A 10,221-nucleotide genomic window follows, 5' to 3' on the forward strand; every position below is an offset into this window, starting at 1 on the left:
AAATTGGCATTTTTAATTCAAAAATATACAATATGAACCTTGGCACTAGATTCGAAAACGCTCATCACTACAATTTACCATACTCAACAGGCAAATATTCTAATAAATGGGGAACAAACTGACCCGATAAAAATAGAAAAAGGGGTTAGACAGGGTTGCCTCTCTCTCCTCTGCTTTTCATATTCGCCCTAGAATCTCTTTTGACGTATATTAGGCAAAATTCGAGAATTAGAGGACTGAGGATTAAATCAGAAGAGTACAAAGTACAAGCCTTCGCTGATGATTTGTTTTTTTTCTGGAGGAGCCTATAGAAAAGGACATAACTTATTAGAAGAACTAGAACGATTTGGAGAAGTCGCAGGATTTAAAATTAATAGGGTAAAACGAAATTAATGTCTAAAAATTTAACAGGAGACCAGAATAAAGAACTAGAGACAATAATGGGAATACAGGTGACAAAAAAAATTAAATACTTAGGAATTTGGCTTACTCCACAAAGCAAATCATTAAAAGAAAACAACTATGACAAACTTCTCCAACAATCCAAGAAAGATTTAGATTCCTGGAGTACATTACAACTTTCCTTATTGGGCAGGATTGCTCTGATTAAGATGAATATTCTGCCAAAATTTCTATATCTATTCCAGACAATTCCAATCAAATTAAATAAAAAAATTTTTATGGAATTAAACAAGATAACACTGAAATTTATTTGGCAGGGGAAAAAAGCTAGGATTAATGTAAAAGCCCTACAAGATTTGAAAAGCAGAGGAGGGTTAGGCCTGCCAAACTGGGAAGTATATTACAAGGCAGCCACCCTACTATGGATAAAGGAATGGGTGAATTTAACTAACAAAAGAACACTAATATTAGAAGGCCACGATATGCAGAAAGGATGGCATGCCTTTCTGTGGGAAACTGGGAAACCCAGGCAATCATATTTCCATAGGCATCTTATCAGGGACTCTCTATTAACCAATTGGAAAAAAGTACGTAAAAAACTTTATCTAAAAATACCGATTTGGCTATCTCCAATGGAAGCGATAGTACACCCTAATAATTTGGATATAACTAAAATGATTAAGTACGAAAATTTATTAGACCCACAAGGAAAATTGAAAACCCGACAAGAATTACAAGAGCGAGGATTTAAAATTGATCAGTGGGTGTACCTTCAAATTCATAGTAGATATAAACAAGATATTAAGGAATTTGGAATCTACAATAAATTACAGACTTTAGACAAAATTCTATTAGGACCGAGGAAAAAAAATATATCTAAATTTTACAAACATTTATTAGAAACTGAATTAGAACAAGAAATTGTCAAAGGAAATATGATTGCGTGGAGCAGAAACGTGGGACTGAGCATTACGCTAGCAGAATGGGAAAGGATCTGGAACAGGAACATTAAGATCACGAAATCAGCAGCTTATAAAGAAAACATATAAAATGTTTTATAGATGGCACCTGCCCCCTTCGAGATTGGCGAAGATGCACCCCAACACGAGCCCCAATTGTTGGAAATGTCAAAGCATAGAAGGTACCTTCTTCCATTTGTGGTGGTCGTGGCAAGGAAACCCAGAAGTACTGGCAAAAAAATTAGGCGCTGGCTAGAGGAAATAACCAAGGAACAAATAGAGTACAAACCAGAGTCCTTCCTTCTAGGAATTTTCGATAAACAAATACCCAAAAAATCGAAGTATATTGTAATTCATATCTTAACCGCAGCCAGACTGGCATTTGCCCAGTGCTGGAAATTATCTTCCATTCCTCTGAACATATGGTTATTCAGAAAATTTTACAATGCGCCGAAATGGACAAACTAACCCAAGCACTAAAAATAAAGAATCCTCATCATATTACAACAATTGGAATCCTTTGTATAATTGGCTAAACCAAAGATAGATCATCTCTAGGAAAATTATGACCAAGGGCCTCGAAGCAGAGATAAAGAAAAGCAACCGCCGATGATACTTTTGAAGAAGAAAGGATCTTACAGACAGTCACAAAATATGGTTTTATTTTAACTGTTTTCCCTACTCTATCCTTCCCCTCCCTTACTCTTCCCTTTCCCTCTCTTAGGCTTTCCTCTCTCTCCCTCTTGGTCTATGCCAAGGCCTATTTTTCTTTTTTGTTGTACATAATTTGTAGTTGTGTTGTTCTTTTAAAGGTAAAACTAATAAAGTATTTTTCCAAAAAAATAAAAAAAAAATAAACTCATTTAGTTTATCTGCTAGTTTCTGACCAACATTTCTCACACAGTGCAGAAGAGGCAAGCTGCCTTTCATTGCTAGACAGTTCTAATTATTTTTTAGATCAGGGGTCTTCAAACTTGACAGCTTTAAGACTTGTTGACTTCAATTCCCAGAATTCCTCCTCCAGTCATGTTAGCTCAGGAATTCTGGGAGTTGAAGTCCACAAGTCTTAAACTTGCCAAGTTTGAAGACCCTTGTTTTAGATGATGACATATAATAGATGTGGACAGACATCAAATTTATGAAATATATTCTTAGAACTCTAAAGTCCAATAATATTGAAGCTTGGTATCACTCAGAATAAAACCCAATACAACCTGTGGATCTAAGAATAGATCAAGTTCTTTTCTGGATTCAATGAATGGTGTTCTAGAATGGCCTGCATGTACAAGTCCAAACCAACTCAGATATGATACATCTGATTGGATTCGCCAAACAGAGTTGTTGAGTCTACAACTGCTAAATAACTCAGGAAAGCTGCTCTAATAAATTGAGAAAATCTCACATTATGCAATCTTTCTTTTGATTGTTGAACTAGGAATAAGATCTGTGATGATCTGCTGGGAATCATGCAGGTCAGTTACCAGTTGATTCCAGATATCCACAATAGTGCTACATGCAAACATGAATGTATACATTATCACCATTAATAACAATTAATGGCCATTGTTATTAATTATAGGTTTTCCTATCCTAAGCACAGAGATGTTTAAAATGGTGTCCTTTTAAGCAAAACAATCTGTGCCTTTTTAATATACATCTTAATATACATTGCAAGATATATAGCAATAATTCCTTATTCCCTGTTTTCTGGCATGTGTGGGGAGATTATGGCCCTAAGGTTGCATGAAGCCCTGAATTATCTTTCTATTGTCCTTGGAGATCTCTCTGTTTATACTTGCTAAAACACTGTAAGTTCATTTTCCATGCATGATTCAGTATGTAGAAGCAGTGTGATGTACAAAAGTATAGATGCTTCTGAGACATAATTGAAAGCCATGTACAATTGTGAATGTGGTGGGATAAATAATTTTAATTTGCGTGATCTCCTTCATTTTTGCCTAAATCTTGAAGTCTACTATCTGGAACCAAGTACTAAATAATAGTTCAGTAAATGGGAAGAAGAATGCTCAGACCTCATCCTCATAGACAAGTTTAAAGTGCTATTCACCACCTTGAACTGCCAGCATAAATTATATTCCTCCCAAATATGCCACAGTAATGAAGCTGATAAATGATGCTGTTCCAGTTTACTTATTGCAGTCCTAGTCAAGGAAAGGGATTGGTGGATCCCCCCCAGCTCTGTTTTCCTTCCCACCCAGCATCGGTGGAGAAACAAGAACAAATTGTCTTCCAAATACAGTCTGGAACAAGTTTTGACAGATGTTAGAAGGGCATAGTTTTTAGCTTTCTGTCAAGTAATCTGACCAATAGATAGCAAGCAGAGTATGCTGGAAGGAGCTGTCTTGATTTTTTTGCAATCTTTTTTCTGCACCTCTTACTATCAGGTAAAGTATTTTTACAAATAACTATATATGTAGACACACACACACACACACACACACACACACACACTGGATTATGAAGCTTTGCATGAGCAAAAGACTCATGTCTTAATCATCTCTCTGGTTGGATTACTGCAACACCTCTACATGGGGCTACCCTTGAAAAGCATTCATAACCTACAGCTGATGCAGTATGCAGCAGTGTGCATAGTTCTGGGGAGCCATAGGGTGTTTCATATAACATTACTGTTGGGTGAGTTGCATTGGTTACTGGTTTGCTTCCTAGTCCAATTCAAGGTCTGGTTTATTACCTTTAAAGCTGTATATGACATGGATTTAGGGTATGTGAGGATCCATCTCACTTTAATGGGACTAGCCCATCCCACTTGTGCCCAGCAAAAGGGGCTTCCTATGGACCCCATCTGCTAAGGAATTTCAGGAGGTGGGATCAAGGAGAAGAGCCTTTTCTGCTGTGTCCCTGTCCCTGTGGAAAACTCTATTAGAGGTAAGAACTCCCATTCTTTTGGCCTTTCAGAAGAGTATTAAAACTTGGTTTGGCTGGTTGGCTTGGGGCTCTGAGCTGAAGGTGGTTGATGGGGTCAAAAAACCTCATCCCTGTGCTGTCCGCCTATTAGACATATCTTTTGCATAGTTTAATTTTTTAAAATTTGCATAATTTTAATGTTCTAATTAATTTTCTATTTTTTAAAATCTGTAAGTCACCCATAGTCACCTTACCGGCAAGATGGACAGCATCAATATTTAATGAATAGTAAATAATGAAGCGTTCTTCTGAAAAAAAGCACTAAACTTGTGTTCAGGAATGGCTGACCAATAACAGTTATTGGAGGCAGGGGTTAAGAGTGAAATGGGACATGGAGTGAAGGAAATCTCCCAATGCACCTGCTTAGCACAATCCATTCTCTGTTCCTGTTATCTGTTTATTGGGCTGTATCTGGTCATTGGTTTAGATTCTTCTGAAAGGTTACTAACACCATGGACTACCAAGGAACCCACTTCTGAGCTCATAACTGGCAGCATGTAAAAGTAGGCTAAGAATGGCTAATGAGAACACACATGCATATCAGGCTAGACCACTGGAACAATGCAGCTGCTACTGATACACTTCTGAGGAACCCACTTCTGAGCTCATAACTGGCAGCATGTAAAAGTAGGCTAAGAATGGCTAATGAGAACACACATGCATATCAGGCTAGACCACTGGAACAATGCAGCTGCTACTGATACACTTCTGAGGAACCCACTTCTGAGCTCATAACTGGCAGCATGTAAAAGTAGGCTAAGAATGGCTAATGAGAACACACATGCATATCAGGCTAGACCACTGGAACAATGCAGCTGCTACTGATACACTTCTGAGGAACCCACTTCTGAGCTTATAACTGGCAGCATGTAAAAGTAGGCTAAGAATGGCTAATGAGAACACACATACATATCAGACTAGACCACTGGAACAATGCAGCTGCTACTGATACACACTCCCCATCAGGGGGCACATAAATAATGGTGAGACATTGCATAAACAACCATAGAAAGTGCAGCTGAATAAGATTAATCCTGGAAGCATTCTTCAATCACTTGTAGTGTTTTTGTACAGTCCTCAGGGATAATAAAAAGTTCAGCAATATAAAAACTTGTAATGAAAATCATGTAGTGGATGCAATGATAGAGGAACCAACAACACAAAGCAGGCAGAGCCCACCATGCTCCTTCAGTTTAAATGTACTTTCTGGGCCAAGTGGGATTAGTATTCTTTCAGTTGAGCACTAAACCCATATTTCTAAGGAACCACAAGAGACTGGCTGAAGCTTAAGGTCAAATACTTTGGCCATTTAATGAGAAGAGAAGACTCATTGAAAAAAAAACCCTGAGGTTGAGAAGATTGAAGGCAAGAAGAGAAGGGGTTGGCAGATGGTAGGATAGAATAGAACTCTTTATTGGCCAAGTGTGATTGGACACACAAGGAATTTGTCTTGGTGCATATGCTTTCAGTGTACATAAAAGAAAAGATAGACTTGTCAAGAATTATAAGGTTCAACACTTAATAATAGTCATGGGGTATAATAAGCAATTAAATTATACCAGGAAACAGTCAATAAAAATTGTAAGGATACAAGCAACAAAGTTACAGTCATACAGTCATGAGTGGGAGGAGATGGATGAAAGGAAGGATGGGAAGATTAATAGTAAAAGTAATGCAGACTTAGTAAATAGTTTGACAATGTTGAGGGAATTATTTGTTTAGCAGAGTGATAGCGTTCAGGGAAAAACTGTTCTTGTGTCTGGTTGTTCTGGTGTGCAGTGCTCTATAGTGTCATTTTGAGGGTAGGAGTTGAAACAGTTTATGTCCAGGATGTGAGGTGTCTGTAAATGTTTTCACAGCCCTCTTTTTGACTCGTGCAGTATACAGGTCCTCGATGGAAGGCAGGTTGGTAGTAATTGTTTTTTCTGCAGTCCTAATTATTATCTGAAGTCTGTGTCTGTCCTGTTGGGTTGCAGAACCAAACCAGACAGTTATAGAGGTGCAGATGACAGACTCAACAATTCCTCTGTAGAACTGTTTCAGCAGATCCTTGGGCATTTTCTGAGTTGGCACAGAAAATACATTCTTTGTTGTGTTTTTTTGATGATGTTTTTGATGTTAAGTGTCCATTTTAGGTCTTGAGATATGATAGAACCTAGAAATCTGAAGGTCTCTACTTTTGATACTGTGTTGTCTAGTATTGTAAGAGATGGTAGTATGGGAGAGTTTCTCCTAAAGTCTATCACCATTTCTACGGTTTTGAGTGTATTCAATTCCAGATTGTTCCAGTCGCACCATGAGGCAAGTTGTACAACCTCCCATCTGTATGCGGATTCGTCGTTGTCTCAAATGAGACCAATCACTGTTGTAATCATCTGCAAACAGATGGATCATTTGAGATGCAGTCATTGGTATATAGGAGAAAAGAACGCACACAGCCTTGGGGGGCTGTGCTAATTGTACAGGTATGAGATGTGATTATGCCTTGCTTTACCTGCTGCTTCCTATCTAAAAGCTTATGATCCACTTACAAGTGTGTTCAGGTACTGCTAGCTGGTTTAATGTAGTTAGAAGAATGTCTGGAATGATGTTATTGAATGCTGAACTAAAGTCTACAAAGAGGACCCTTGCATAGGTCTTTGGAGATTCAAGGTGTTGTAGGATGTAATGCAGAGCCATGTTAACAGCATCATCTGTCATTCTATTTGCTTGGTATGCAAACTGCATGGGATCTAACAGTGGATCCGTGATGGTTTTCAGGTGAGACAGCACAAGCCTTTCAAAGATTTTCATAACTACAGCTGTTAGAGCAACTGGTCTGTAGTCATTCAGTTCCTTGATGGAGGGCTTCTTTGGCACTGGGATGATAGTAGAGTATTTGAAGCAAGAAGGAACATAGCAAATCTCTAGTGATTTATTGAAGATTTGCGTGAAGATGGGGGCCAATTGGTCTGCACAGACTTTTAAGCAAGAGGGAGTTATCTTGTCTGGGCCTGGTGCTTTTCCTGGCTTTTGTCTGTGAAATAGATCTTGCACTTCTTTTTCTGTGATCATCAGAGGTTGTGAATCCAATGGCTTGGGCTCAGTTATTGGAGGTTTGGCTGTTGTTGGTGTGGATGGGGCTTGTGGAGATAGGTGGCTGTAGTTTCTCTCAAACCTGCAGTAAAACACACTCAGGTCATCTGCAAGTTGTTGATTTCCTTCTGCCTGGCAAGGAAGTTTGCCATAGCCAGTAATATTTTTAAGAGTTTTCCTGTTTGCTGGTTCATTTATTGAGAACTGATTCCTTAACTTTTCAGAGTAGCTCCTTTTTGCTTCTCTGATCTCTCTTGTTAATACATTTCTCGCCTGATTGTACAGCATTCTATCACCTTTTCTGTAGGCTTCCTCTTTGGAACGACATAGCTGCTTAAGTTTAGCTGTGAACCAAGGTTCATTGTGACTGTATATTCGCAGGTTCCTGGTCGGTACACATAGGTCTTCACAGAAGCTGACATATGATGTTACTATATCTATTAGCTCATGTCAAAAATTTTGTATTTGCATAGATGGTTAGATAGCATCATTAATGCAATGAGCATGAATTTGGGCAAACTCTGGGAGACAATGGAGAACAAGAGAACATGGCATGTTATGGTCCATGGGGTCGTGAAAGGTTAGACACAACTTAGCAAATGAATGACACATGAGACTTAACAAATGCTGTAAAAAGCACTCATCAAGTCTTATGTAGACAAAAGCCTCTGAACAAGCCAGGTCCAATGTTCATGTGGCTCAAGTTAAAATAGTCCTAGAGAGCACTGACCATTGAGGTGGATCTGCAGCAACTTGAAATTCCTAATCCATCAGCAAGCAAATGATTAGTGAAGAGTATGAGGTCATAACCTGGACAAAAATTGAATCAGGAGAAGGGAAACAAGCCTCCTTTAAACCTGAAACTGGTCAGGACAATTTCAAACTTACTCAGGTACAGGCTTAGAATGTGATGAAGACAATATTTTGTGGTTGTTGCAGAGAATGAGGTTTCTGGGCCATGTTTATACCTTGGTTCAGAGCAAATACATATTTTCAATACTAGGAAAGCTCTTTTAAACAGAGTCCGTTATTATTTTCCCTAGCTTTCTCTATTTCACTAACCTAATTTCCTTAGAGGAAAGTGTTGCTATGGTTAAACAATTGGAAGATCCTTAGTAATTGGCTGTGACTCACCCAGAACTCGATCCTGAATTCAGATCTACTATTTGCTTAGTTCCAGAGGGTGAGATACAGAAACCCATCAATATACAGAGCTCACTGAATCATATACAAATATATGACAGAGTGGTATTATAGCCAAATATTGGAGTGATATGATATGCAAACATATTTTGGATGGTATAGGCATTTTATATATTAATTATATTAGTCTTGCTTTTGTGCCAAAATCGACTTCTAAAATTACATTAATGGCACTGCCATTAAAATTACAGTGCCAAAGGCTGTCCTCATTGAGACTGGGACCCAGGTTGTCAGAGAGATTGTTAGCAGCTGCTTTCCCTTTTTTCCATTCATTTCACTGATGGGAGCTGTCATTCTGGCAGAGAAGAGCCTCAAATATGGTGAGAGCTAACTTGTAGTTGGTGGTATAGTACGTCCAATAGTCTCAAGTAGAATGAAATATCCTTCAGGTGAAAATGAAAGAAACCTTGTGAAGACAGATTATCCTGGAACCTCTTTTGTTTCTGACGCATCTCTAGGCTGGTATTATTTTTTTAGGAATGACTGCTGCTCTTTGATCAGATATAATGAATTCATCACAATATTTACTGAATTTTTAATTTGAGCAAATGCCTTATGCCAATGCATAGGACAAGACGACAGATTTTGAAAGATCATATGTGCTTTATCACTTGTATTTACCATGGAAACTCATGCCAAGAAGTTGGCAATGTACTGCTGAAACTGCCGAAGAAACAGGATATCACAAAGGTAATTTCACATCTCTGTTCTTAAAACATGATTATCCCATAGATAACCATACCTATGATATTCCAGAACTATCCATGATATTTGAGAAACGTGAATTATGATGTCACAATGAAAGCCCAACATTTTCATATTTGCATGGCAAAGGAAGAGTTGTGCATGTAAGGGAAGGGATTTGCATGTAAGTGAAGAGTTTGGTTACAATATTACTCCCCATCTCTATGAAAATACCTATATTGTGGTCATTTTGTGACCACAGTTGGGACTGGCAATTTGGTCATAAATAAAGTAGTCACTAAATAAAAACACAACTGTGCTTATGATCTTATTTAGAAATTTCCTTTATTTTACAGACTTGCAAAGTTTGCAAAGATTGGTTGTGAAGTTATTTTTTCATCACCACTGTAAGCGCAAAAGCCTGCTAAATGAGCATTTATTATAATGCTGCCTTGAGTTTTTGGAAAGAAAGGGATCTAACAAATTAATGAACAAATTATATGAATTAATGGAAGGATGGATGGATTAATATATGCAGGTTTTAAAGTATGGTTATTTACAATTGTGCAACTAAAATTAAGGACCCACTATCACAAGAAAACACCTGACCAATTACCACCTTCCTGAAATGAGAGGAAATGGAACAAAATGATGAAGGTGAAGAAAAATGTTGCAAAAATAATTTTATATTTTTAAAGGTGTTTGTCTTGTTAAAAGTTATACTATATTTCAACATATGTATCATAGTAGCACATGAAAACTGCAAGAAATGGCAATGAAATGGGTAATAAAAGCCTAGGGGGAAAAATAGTATATAAATAATAAAAGGGCATTGGTTGGGAACTGTAATTTGTCCTTGGTACTTAACCAAATTTTCCTATACTGATGGGAGGATTAAAAAAACATAATGTAATTGGCCCCCTTCAGTCTACCTTGCCCAGCATTCATTTGC

The sequence above is a fragment of the Notechis scutatus genome, chromosome Z (assembly GCF_049901735.1).
Source record: "Notechis scutatus isolate UNSWTSFEM ecotype Mainland chromosome Z, rNotScu1.2, whole genome shotgun sequence".
NCBI lineage: Eukaryota > Metazoa > Chordata > Lepidosauria > Squamata > Elapidae > Notechis > Notechis scutatus.